Below are 12,659 nucleotides of genomic sequence, written 5' to 3'. Positions count from 1 at the left end.
GTTACAGCTGAGAGTTTACGTAGGATGTCTCATTTTGGAAACTGGTACATATTGTACAGGACCTAAAAGAGGAAAAAACATAGCACTCTGTTGGCTGGAGGCTACAGTTTATTATAGAGGGGATTCCAAGGGTGTTAAAAGTAGGAAAAAGATGATAACAAACTCCTTTCTTATAATGGAAATAGATGAGCTGTTTTGACTTTGATAAGAGGAATTTTTTTAAAACTTTACTTTGGATCGAGGTTAATAGTTGTGCTTCTCAGCAGGAACCTCCAAGTTTATGGAATCACTCATATTTCAGTTCCTTCAAGATATTACTTAAATTCTTGCCCTAAGCCTTGGCCTCCAAGATCCTAGTGAAAATGTATATAGCAACACCAATAATTCACTCCCTGTGCCAACTTTGACCTTTTTGCAATTCAATTTGATTCAGTCCAAAAACCATATACTAAGTGCTTACTCAGATACTATGACAGACACTAGAGGCAAAAAGACAAAAATGGAACTGCTCCTGCTCTAAGGGAATTTGATTTTACTCGGGGGCTACAACATGTACTTAGATTAAATAAATATATATATATATCACACATCACTAGTTTTACACCTTTCCTGTTTGTATTCATAGTTTGTGGCCCCAGAGAGTGACTGCTGTTGTTGCTGCTGCTGCTGCTGTTGCTACTACTGCTGCTGCTAATTACTACTACTACTACTACTGCTATTAATGTTACTGCTGCTTTGACTATCACTACTTCTAAGAGTTTTAGTGATAATAATCATTCTAGTATTATTGCTATTAAGCCTCTATCAATATGCTCCTCATCAATAAAGAGTAATTAAAAAGACACTTCTACACTTGCTTAATTAATGTCTTTTATATGTAGGTATCTATATATAAAACTGGCACTTTTAGGAAATGTTTATTTAACAATTCAACTCCCCCCCCCCCCCAAACTGGAGTTTCTTCAAGTTTTCATATTGTGTATGGTTAATGACAAAAACAGATGCTGACAAAGCTGAACAGACCAAACTATTTTGAGAGTATACTAACAGTGGCTTTAGATTTTTTTCTTTCTAAAGGCAATATACATACATACATATATATATATATATATATATATATATATGTATATGTATATTCCACAAATCACAACAATGGTTTAGACATACTAAATAAATTCAATAAGGCACATTCAGGACACTCAAAATTGTATTGAGTTGCTTCTGGGGCACTCATTGACTCATCTTGTGGCCACTGATTGAGTCTTGAGGGAGAAACTTGCCTAGTGACAAAGAAAGGGACAGGACATACCACAGTATCATATCTGAAGGGTGATACACAGGAACCAAGAGGACAGAAAATAGCACCCAATAGACATTGCTCAGGGCAGCCACCTCAGGGAGGACTTTGCCCTCCAGCAGTTCTAGACTGGCACTATCCCAGTGCTCACATGGCTGACTTTGTCCTCTTGGTGTCCTCTACCACATTGTTCATTAGCTCTTTGGTTCCCCGATCAAAGGCCTCCCACTCAAATACTCCAATAAGTCCATTCCACACAATCTATTTGGTCCGGGTTGGGGCTACAGTCCAAACCCATTTATCTAGCAGGGATGCCGGAGGCCAATGTGGCTTGGCCAGTCTTGGCATTCTCATCAAACTTAACCATTGTGATTAAATCAGCAGTCAAAGTGATATTGATACCATTCTTCTCAGCTTGGCCATTTAGGTCTTTGATAATCTTAGCCCCCTCTTCATCAAAAAGAGAAGTTCCAATCTTCTTGTTGTTGAAGCACCTTGAGGAAGGTGAAATCCATCCTACCACCAATGATCATGTCGTTGACTTTGTCTAGCATATTGTTGATCAACTGGATTTCATCAGCAACTTTAGCTTTGCCCCAGATGGCCAGGAAGATCATCTCTGGGCTCTCCAAGGACTTGGCAAATAAGTCAATTTCCTTTTTATAAGGAAACCAACCACATGCCTTCTGGGGCAGATTCATTCTCACCATAGAACTGTGGGCACAGTGAGCAGTACCAAAAGCATCATTGACAACATCAAAAAGACATCCCCTAGCTCAGAGAGGGATGCTTAGAAGGCTTCTGTTTTATCTGGATCAGCTTTGATGTTGTTTCCAGAAGCATCTTTGTCTTTTCCCTCTTCTTCACCATGGAAGCAAAGATTCTCCTGCAAAATGATAGAACCATTAGGTGAGGTAGCACAGGCTTTCTCCACTTCTGGACCCTCACACTCCTTCAAGAACAAAACATCTTTGCTCAGCAAGAATTTGAGTTCTATAGCCATGGATTCTAAGGAGTATTTATCAGGTATGGGGATGCCATCAGGTTGGCCTAAGTGGTCCATCATAACAATAGACTTGGCTCCATTATCCAAGTAGTAATTGATGCTAGGAAGAGCATCCTTGACTCTTTGGTTGTTGATTATCTCCTTGTTCTTCATGGGAACATTAAAATCTGCCCTTAAGAATCTTTGAGCCTCATGATGACCCTTTTCTGCTTCAGGTCCACCTTGGTCAGTTTGCTGAAAGAGTTATGCTGGCAGTGAGGAGATAATAGAGTGGCTGTGACTGTGACTGGGCTGTGGCATTGGCATTGGTATTGGATGTGGCTGGAGTTCAGACAGCCTGAGCTAGGTACTGCTCTGAGCAGGTGTAAAAATGTAGTCCTTACAAGAAAATCCCACTAAACCAGGGGCACATGATCTCCTTGCTCAAACCAGGTCCACCGGAAGAATGGGATAAAAGCTTATAAAGATAACATAATGCCAAAGGAAGGAAACAAGCATTTAAATAGATACTATGTACCAGATAACGGTGCTAAGCACTTTGCAAGTATTTCATTTGATCCTTACAACAATCCTGAGAGGAAGGAGTTATAATTATCCTGATTTTGCAACTGAGAAAGGAAAGCAGGTATTAAGTGATTTGCTCAGTCATGTAGCTAATAAATGACTGAGGCCACATTTGAACTCAAGACTTAATGGTTTACACATTGTACCACTAGGTGCTTTACTTAAAATTCTTTAGTTATTACCTATTGTCTCTAGGCAAACTCCTTTGTTTAGCATTTAAAGCTATCCAAAATATCCAATTTACCTATTTACCTTTCTGATCTCATTTCACATTATTTCCTTTCACATGCTCACTCTCTCTCTTCCAGTCAAACTGACTTACTATTTCCCATTTATACTATTCTATCTTATTCCAGCACACTTTAACACAAGTTGGTTTCCATCCCCCCTCCCCCATATTCTTTCTTGTCATCTCTTCTTAAAATCTAGGATCAGTTTAAGTGCCCTCTCCTCTATAAGGATTTCTTGATGACAATGTATCATGCTCTCCCCTTGCCCAAAATATTTTGTATTTACTTCATATAGAATGTATACATATGATGAGCATATGTATATATGCTTACTTCCCTAGAAGAATGATTTAGTTTACATATTATCTTCTCTAGGAGAATGTAAACTCTTTGAGATCAAGAACGATCATTTTATGTTTTTGCATCTACTATGACTAGCATGTGTTTGATGCATAGTAAGTGTTGGAGAAAATATTCTTAGAGTTGAGCTGAGCTTAATGGACACCTTAAGGTTGTACTGTGATGAATTTATATAGGAGATCTAGAAAAAGTACCTGAGGTAACATGAAGGTTGGAGCCCCATGTGAATAATTAAAAGGAAGACCTGAATAAGAGTTGCATAGGTTGAGAAGATGTCACAAATTGCACCATTGAAGAGAATATCCACATTGATGTCATGTCAAATTGATTTATTTGTTGACATACACAAAGTCTTGCTGTAATTATTGTGCTTGCCAATCTGGTTCTCCATGCTTCATTTTACAGAATTTTGTGGGTATTTCTGTGCTTATTTGCAGCACACAGAAGGCATATGCATAGTCATTGTTAGCAGGCTATATTAACAAAGCAAAAAGTGTGGACAAGGAATTATAAAGTAGAAAGAGAAGATAAACCAGGTCACAAGACAAAAGCAAGAAATGGGAAACCATAGTGCTCCATTTGTATTTTTCAGTATTAAGAGAAAACAATGAAGGCATCCACAGCATACTTTGGTAAATTTGTGTGAGGACCTGGACAAGAATCATTCAGGATGTGCAGTTAAGAATGGATTATTATTGGAGGGGATGCGGGAAAACTGGGACATTGATGCATTGTTGGTGGAGTTGTGAATGATTCCAACCATTTTGGAGAGTAGTTTGGAACTATGCTCAAAAAGTTATCAAACTGTGCATACCCTTTGATCCAGCAGTGTTACTACTGGGATTATATCCCAAAGAGATTATAAAGAAGGGAAAGGGACCTGTATGTGCACGAATGTTTGTGGCAGCCCTTTTTGTAGTGGCTAAAAACTGGAAACTGAATGGATGTCCATCAGTTGGAGAATGGCTGAATAAATTGTGGTATATGAATATTATGGAATATTACTGTTCTGTAAGAAATGACCAACAGGATGATTTCAGAAAGGCCTGGAGAAACTTACACGAACTGATGCTTAGTGAAATGAGCAGGGCCAGGAGATCATTATATACTTCAACAACAATACTATATGATGACCAGTTCTGATGGACCAGGCCATCCTCAGCAACGAGATCAACCAAATCATTTCCAATGGAGCAGTAATGAACTGAACCAGCTATGTCCAGAAAAAGAACTCTGGGAGATAACTAAAAACCATTACATTGAATTCCCAACCCCTATATTTATGCACACCTGCATTTTTGATTTCCTTCACAAGCTAATTGTACAATATTTCAGAGTCTGATTCTTTTTGTACAGCAAAATAACGTTTTGGTCATGTATACTTAATGGGTATCTAATTTATATTTTAATATATTTAACATCTACTGGTCATCCTGCCATCTAGGGGAGGGGGTGGGGGGGTAAGAGCTGAAAAATTGGAACAAGAGGTTTGGCAATTGTTAATGCTGTAAAGTTACCCATGCATATATCCTGTAAATAAAAGGCTATTAAATAAAAAAAAGAATAGATTATTATCTACATTGGTAAAGGGAACCTCAGAATCCATAAGATGTCAGAGCCATTTGAGCATTTGAATACATTTATCATTCTTCATTGTATGATACTTTTTAAAAGAAAAATTATATTGATATACTATATTTCTTTAAAAATTTGTCACTTTCCTCCTCCCCTACAATCATATAAAATAATAGTATAGATAATTTATAAATAATAGGGATACTAGATGATGTAGTGGATAAGATGCTGGAACTGGAATAAAGAAAGGTTCATCTTCCTGAGTTCAGATTTGGACTTAAATACTAGTTGTGTGACCTTGTGCAAGTCACTTAGCCATGTTTGCCTCAGTTCTTTATATATAAAATAAACAGGAGAAGGAAATGGCAAATAACTCCAGTATCATTGCCAAGAAAATCCCAAATGGGATCATGGAGAATTGGCTACCATAATTGGAACCATAAATAATTTTGAACAGTTCTTGTTTTTCAATTTGAAAATGTTCTTAAGATGTACTCTTAATAGTGATACTATTTCCCCCTACATAGTATTAACAAAATAATAGAATGCTAAGACTTTCAAGATCAAATGTTTTAATTTTTTTAGATGAGGAAACTAGGTCTTCAAAATATCAACTGATTTCTCTAAAACCATATGGTAGGTAGTTATAGGTTCAAAGTGACGTAAGGCAGAGAAAGATTGTATTCCTGCTAGGAGATTCAGCTTCAAATATGGTCTCTGAGATTTTCTAGTTCTGAGCAAGTAATCTGAGCTTTATGAGCTTCAGTTTCTGAATCTGTAAAATGGAAAGAATAAGGTTTTCCTGTTTGATTGATATTTATTGTTGTTGGAGAAATCATTTTATGTACTTTCAAGTCTTGTCTAAGCATGCTGATGAAAAAGATTAAAATAATGATGATAGTGTTATTATCCCAGGATAAAAACTCCCTAACTCTTAAAATAACTAAACAAATTTAATAAAATAATATTAAATAACTTTCCTAATATATTCCTCAGCATCTATACTCAATTTTCTTCTTCTTGGGCCATTTTGAAAGAAATCTTATATTTTCTTTTCTTTTAAAATTTTTTTGTAAAATCTCTTGTTTTATATCAATTTCACTTTTGAATATGTGCCTCTTGCTACTCCTTCACAGCAAGTCATCCTTTGCAAAAAAGTTAGAAAAAAAGTAGTTTAGCAAGATTAAAACATTTATTTAATTTTACATTAGTTGAATAAATTTGTCCATGTTTCTCTGTATTCCTTACATTCGGATCAAGTTAACAAGCATTTAATAAGTGCTTACTATATTCTAGACATTGTACTAACTGCTGAGGATATTTTAAAAAGGTAAAAAACTGCTCACAAGGACAGAAAGACAATGAGCTTAGTTTTGGATGTATTGAATTTAAGATCCATTTTTCATTATTCACTGTGATAATCTATTACATTTGTGTACAATTTGTTTAACCATTTCCCCAACTAATAGATAGTGATTTTGTTTCCAATTCCAACTGAAGTATTTATGGTTGCTAATAGCTTACCATTCTTCTTTTTAGAATTTATTCAGAGTCTACCACAGGACAAAGTTGTAGTTGACTTGCCTTAGTTACAGTTCTGCTCTGACTTCACCAAGCTTGTAGTCTAGTTGAGGAGAACAGATTCAAAACTGTTGCATCTTAGAATTCCTAGTTTCATTCAAAATTCAGCTCATATACTGTATTTAAATGTTTCTCTTAATTGCTTTAGGTCTAATACCTCTTCCTTGAAATGAAATTGTATTTCTTTTTTTAAAAATATATTTTGTATAAAATTATATACATGCATGTTGTCTCCCTCAATAGAATATAATCCCTTTGGGACCAGGGACTGTTTCATTTTTGTCTTTGCATTGCCAACACCTCACACATTTTCTGATAATCAGTTGGCACTTAATACATGCTTGTCAATTGATTGAAATAGCAACGCAAAAGCAGTAATCAATGTCCTTCTGAAAGGAGTGGTGATACTTCTGAAATGTATAAATCTCTAGTTCCCACTGTTGAGAAAATGTTACTTAAAATGGACCTGGTTAAAAGCATATTATCAATTCAATCATTAAGACACAACATCTCAAAACCACATCTGCAAAAGTGTCAAGTCAAAGAGTTTGTATTTCTGCACCATTAGGGCTGTTTGGGGAACAGTTGGATCTCCTCTATGGTCTATATTCTGTATCCCAATCCCAGAGCACCCTGTCCAATGCCAGGCTTCTTTGGATGTTCCACGGAGGTGAAATAAATGGAAATTTCACAGCTTAGGATGCCAGAATCTTGAAATCGATGTGTTTGTACAAACACCTATTTGGCCTACAGATGTAAAGTCAATATTCCCTTTTAGAAGTGAAGCTTACAAAACATTTTTATTCTGTACCCAGTAAAAATATAAAGATGCAAAAACTTAGTTTAACTTTTTTCATTGCCCAGCCTGATAAGTACACATGAAGACTGTCCTCTCATATCCTTGCTGTACCCCTATGGTTTGCTCTTTTTCCCCCATTGCTGAACCCTCAGAGTTTGGCCTGTTTTTTTCCTCTATTGGTTTTTTGCTATTGCTACTTCCCAGTCTGTGTTCTTTTTCCCAGCTCTCCCTCAGGAAGTAATGCAGGTTTCCATCTTATTCTTTGTGTTCCTGTTTTTGAGATCAGCATACAACTCTCCTTTAGACTTTTTATTGTTAACCACTCCAGGGAAATGCACAAAATATTTAAGAGAAGAAACAATGATAGAAGACCTAAAGTTAAATGGTTATGGAAGTCTTAAAATGAATTTTGGTCTTTCTTGTAGATTCAAGGAAGTCAAACTTTAATCTGTCTTCACTTTCACCTTAAAGCCAAAATAGTCAGACTCCAATCTTATTTGAGCTATATACTGGGTCATAGATTTATATTTAGTTAGCTAAAAGGGTCATTTAGTATAATATACACATTTTTCAGGTGGTAAGTATTTAAAGTGAGACTTGAACTTAGTTTTTCCTGACTCCACACTGGGCGTCCTATCTGCCCACTGATTCATAGAGTCCACTAAGATTCTCATACTTTTTTCAGACAAAATGCTTACTATCTCTTCCCATTTTTAAAATGTATGATTATAGGAGTACAGTCTTAATTTTGGAGAGCAGGTTGGAGAGCATCTAGTTTAATTCGGACATTTTACAGATGAAACTGAGGATTCATGGAGGTAAAATTGCCCAAGATCACATAGCTAGACTGGAGTAGAACTCAGTCCTTCTTGATTATAGCCCAGTATTCTATCAACTACACCAGAATTATTATAGAAAAAATTATTTCTAATCCAAGTATAAGATCTTACATTTATCACTATTAAGTTTCATGTTATTAGATTTGGCCCAATGTTCTAGATTATCAAGACTATTTTAAATCCTGACAAATATTTGATAATATTTATAGCACCCTTCATCTTTATAATATCTTACAGTTCAATTCAGTTGAAAAACATGTTTTAAATATTTGATATGTCCAAGGCAGTGTGTAGCCATGATTTCACATAATTCTCATAATTTCCCTATGAAATTATCTCCAATTAACAAGTACTAAGATGTAAATACTCAGGGAGACATTCAAGACATTTCAAATCATCTTCCTAAAGTTTAGATCTGACTATTTCATTCTCCTCCTTATTACAATACTCCAGAAGTAAATGTAAAAACCCTCTGCTTAGCTTCTAAAGCCCTATCTAATCTGTCTCCTTACTACCTTTCCAATCTTTTTACACTTGGCTCTCCTCCACCCTCTTTACTACTTCTTCTACTTCTCTACTGATCTACCAGCTGTTACTCTGAATAGGGATTATTCTTTTTGTGTCATGGATTCCTTTGGCACTCTGGGGAGGTCTATAGATACCTTAGGAAAAATATTTTTAAATGTATAAAATAAAATAAAACAGATTATAAAGGAAACAAATTACACTGAAATGAAAGATGTGATTATTTTTCATCCAAGTTCATGGAACTCGATCCACATAGACCCAGGTTAAAAATTTCTACTCCATATTCCATATCCCCGCTCCATGTCTTTTCATTGACTATACTTCATACCTGGAATGATCTCCCTTCTCATCTCCACATCTTGGTTTCCTGCAAGACTGAGTTATATGAATCTTATTTATGTGATTGTGAGGCCTTTCCTAGTCCTATCAACTCCCAATGCTTTTACTCTGAAATAAACTTATTTATATTGTATATATCGTGTAAGTAGAGTTGTTTACATATTATTTCTTTCTCCAGCATGAGCTTCTTGAGTTCAGAGACTGAAGTGAATATCATAATGCTTGACATATAATAAATGCTTACTAAAAACTTGACTTTTAGAGTGGAAGAATAAGATTTGGGATTAATCTTTCTATGATGCCTCTTAAAATTGGTTTGGATCCTAAGGAAGGGAAACATTAGGGTGCTGTCATAATAAGAACCAAGTAACTGTCCTTCAGTATTTTAATCAATAGTAGCTCCAGTGACTAATATGATAATCTTTGGTGACAGAGATTAATATGACCAGGGGGGCTATGGGAAGAGAAAGTATACTCTCCCTTAGTTACACCATAGCTGAAGTATTGTGGTTAATTCTGGGTGAGATATTTAGGCAAGACTCTTATTAGTTGGAGAGCATCTGGAGAGGGCATTTAGCTCAAGACCTTAAGTTTATGACATGAACATTCCCTGAAGACCTAAGATTTATTTAACCTGGAAAAGAGAAGACTCAGAAAAAAACAAAACAAAACATGAGAGTCTTCTTCAACTATTAATTAGGCATTCAATAAGCATTTACCAAGCACTTGGGCTTACACAGAGAAATTAAAATAGTCACTTCTCTTAATGAGCTTACAACATACAGTTAAACTTTTCATATTGTAGCTTTTTCCATTACAAGTTTCAGTATATGGCAGGTTAGCATAAGAAATTAAATGGGAATTTTTGGGGAGTTTTGCAGAAGCTGCAGATGACATATGAAGGCCAGTAGGCAACACAGAGCCTACGATTGAATGTTTTGAATACCCTACAAGAAAAAGAAAAAAATGCAGTACAAAGGGAGGGCCAAAAATTTTTTTTATGCAGATATTTCAGTTAGTGGCCCTGTGCCCCTAATCCCTTTGATGTGGAAGGGGTAATTATTTAGAAGAATTTGAAGGCACTTAATGTAAAAGAGTACGAGTAGGCTTTTTATGGCATCCGAACAAGGAGAAACACATAGAAGAATCAGTAGCTCATTTAGATTTGATACAATGACAAACTTCCTAATAACCAGAGTTATTCAGAAGTGGAATGGGGTGGCTTGGTAGGTAATATGTTCTTCCTCACTGGAATTCTCCCATTAGAGAATGAATAATGAATTCCTTGACCAGAATATTACAGAGAAGGTCCTATTCAGGTATGAGTGGGACTTAAAAGAATCTGTGGATTCTAAGGACAATTTTGGTCCCAAGTGCCAGTGTCTTTTTCTTTTTGGCATTTGCCGCTTCTCTCTCCATGGGAGCTTGGTGGACACACTCCTAACATAGGGCAGCCTGGGTTATTGCATTTCTTAGAATATCATAGGACAGATTATGATTAATACTTGGCAAAACTCAGACTGGGAAATGTGAAACACGTGGCTGATTTGGGGCTCCATTCACATGTTTCTAATCAACCAACCAGATTTCACTTGAATCTTTTATGGCTTCTCTGAAAATTTGTAATGAAATTGGAAGCAAAACATAGCCTGGACCAATTTGTGGTTGTTATAATAACTACTCCTCTCCCCCTTCCTGGCCCCTTCCACCACTTAGGGAAAATTATTTATTATAGCAGTGAAATTTCTTAGTCATACTTTCCAGGGGGGAAATCACGATTTTTAAAAATGTCATATGGATAAACATTATGTTACATTGAAGCAACATGGCTCCATGAGATTTGTATAGACCTTCACAAAGCAAACACAATGTTAAGTTGGGGATTTAATAGCTAAACTGCACTGCTCTCAGCTCTCATGCTAAGCTTTCCAACCCTTAGGTATTCCATATGACAACCATCTGTCCTGGATTGTTTTGGCATCTACCTGGCTGAATCACCATGCTCTGCTTAGGAAGTACACTGGACAGGAAACTAGAAAGATCTAAGAATTATTCCCAATTTTGTTGCTAGTTAGCCATGTGACTTTGGTAATTTACTCCTTTTGCTAGGACTCAGTTTCCTTTTCTAGAAAATAAGGGCATTGTACTAGATGATCCCCTACAGCTCTTTTCAACTCTAAAATTCTATGATTTTACTTTTTCCGAATCCCTTTCACCCTACGATAATACTTTATGCCAGACTAGCAGAGACTGAACAAATATCATATTTTCTGTTACAGCAGTGGTGTCCTGAGCTGGCTCAAGTTGGCTTATGAGAATTGATTGTTAGATTTTCATTGTTAGCATTTACAACTTGGAAAATAACAAAGGTTACAAACCAAGATGATTTATTATTTTGTTGATTGTCTAGATTTAGGAAAATGATAGAGGAAATGTTAATAATGAAGATTAAGCTTAAAAGTGCATTGTTAGTACATTTTATTTTTTACAGAGAGGTGGTTGCTAAATATTAGCAGTACACCCCTGCATTGCACCTTAAGGACCATGTCACCTTTCCATCCAACAGGCAACTGAAACCTTCCATTTGTATAGTCTTCCCTAGAAGAGTGAAAGCTCCTTTAGAACCCAGCTTCTTCAGCTGTGGCTCGAGAAACAATATGGGGTCTCATAACTGAAGGTGGGGGACATGAAATTATGATTTATTATCAGTAACTGTTTGATTTGTATACTTGTTTGATATACCTATATACTCGGGGTCATATAAAAACTCAGGCAAAATGGGGTTGTGAGTAAAAAAAAGTTTAAGAAGTCCTCATCTAGAGCAGGAATAATCTTGTATCTTCTCCAGTTATTAGCACAGTGCTTTGCATACTTAATAAACACTTTGATCCTTCATTCATTCCGTTTTCCCATGATTCATGTTCTTAATAATATTTTTTTCCAATTGCATGTAAAGATAGTTTTCAATGTTCATTTTTTTTAAGGTTTTGAGCTCCAAATTTTTCTCTTTACTTCCCTTTTTCTCCTTTCCCTAAGACAACAAGCAATCTGATATAGTTTATATATGTACAATCATGTTAAATATATTTCCACTGTAGTCATGTTGTAAAAGAAGACTCAGGACAAAAGGAGAAAAACCACAAGAAAAAAAAATTAAAATAGCATGTCTCAATTTGCATTCAAACTCCATAGTTCTTTCTCTGGATGTGGATATTTTCTGTGATGAGCCCTTTGTAATTGTCTCAGATGATTGCATTGCTGAAAATAGCTAAGTCTATCATAGTTGATGATCACACAATGTTGCTGTTACTGGGCACAATGTTCTTCTGATTCTGTTCACTTCACTCAACATTAGTTCATGTTAAGTCTTTCCACATTTTTTCTGAAATCCACCTGCTCATATCATGTCCTTCAGCTAAAATTTTTATAAATTCTAATTCTGAAAAGTTTGAGAATCATTGAGACAAAAATTGAAAACAAAGCAGAAAATGCTATTCTTTCCTGATTTAGATAATCAACTAATATTGATATCTATTTAGAA

The 12,659-nt window shown here is 35.7% G+C and overlaps 1 pseudogene; it reads right to left on the bottom strand.

Moving 5' to 3' along the window:
• Positions 1-1,230: 1,230 nt before the first annotated feature.
• On the bottom strand, positions 1,231-3,680 carry LOC100932239 (annotated as a pseudogene).
• Between the last annotated feature and the right edge of the window lie 8,979 nt (positions 3,681-12,659).

This window comes from Sarcophilus harrisii, chromosome 1 (genome assembly GCF_902635505.1).
Source record: "Sarcophilus harrisii chromosome 1, mSarHar1.11, whole genome shotgun sequence".
Taxonomy (NCBI): Eukaryota; Metazoa; Chordata; class Mammalia; order Dasyuromorphia; family Dasyuridae; genus Sarcophilus; species Sarcophilus harrisii.
This window is presented reverse-complemented; position numbering and strand designations above follow the sequence as displayed.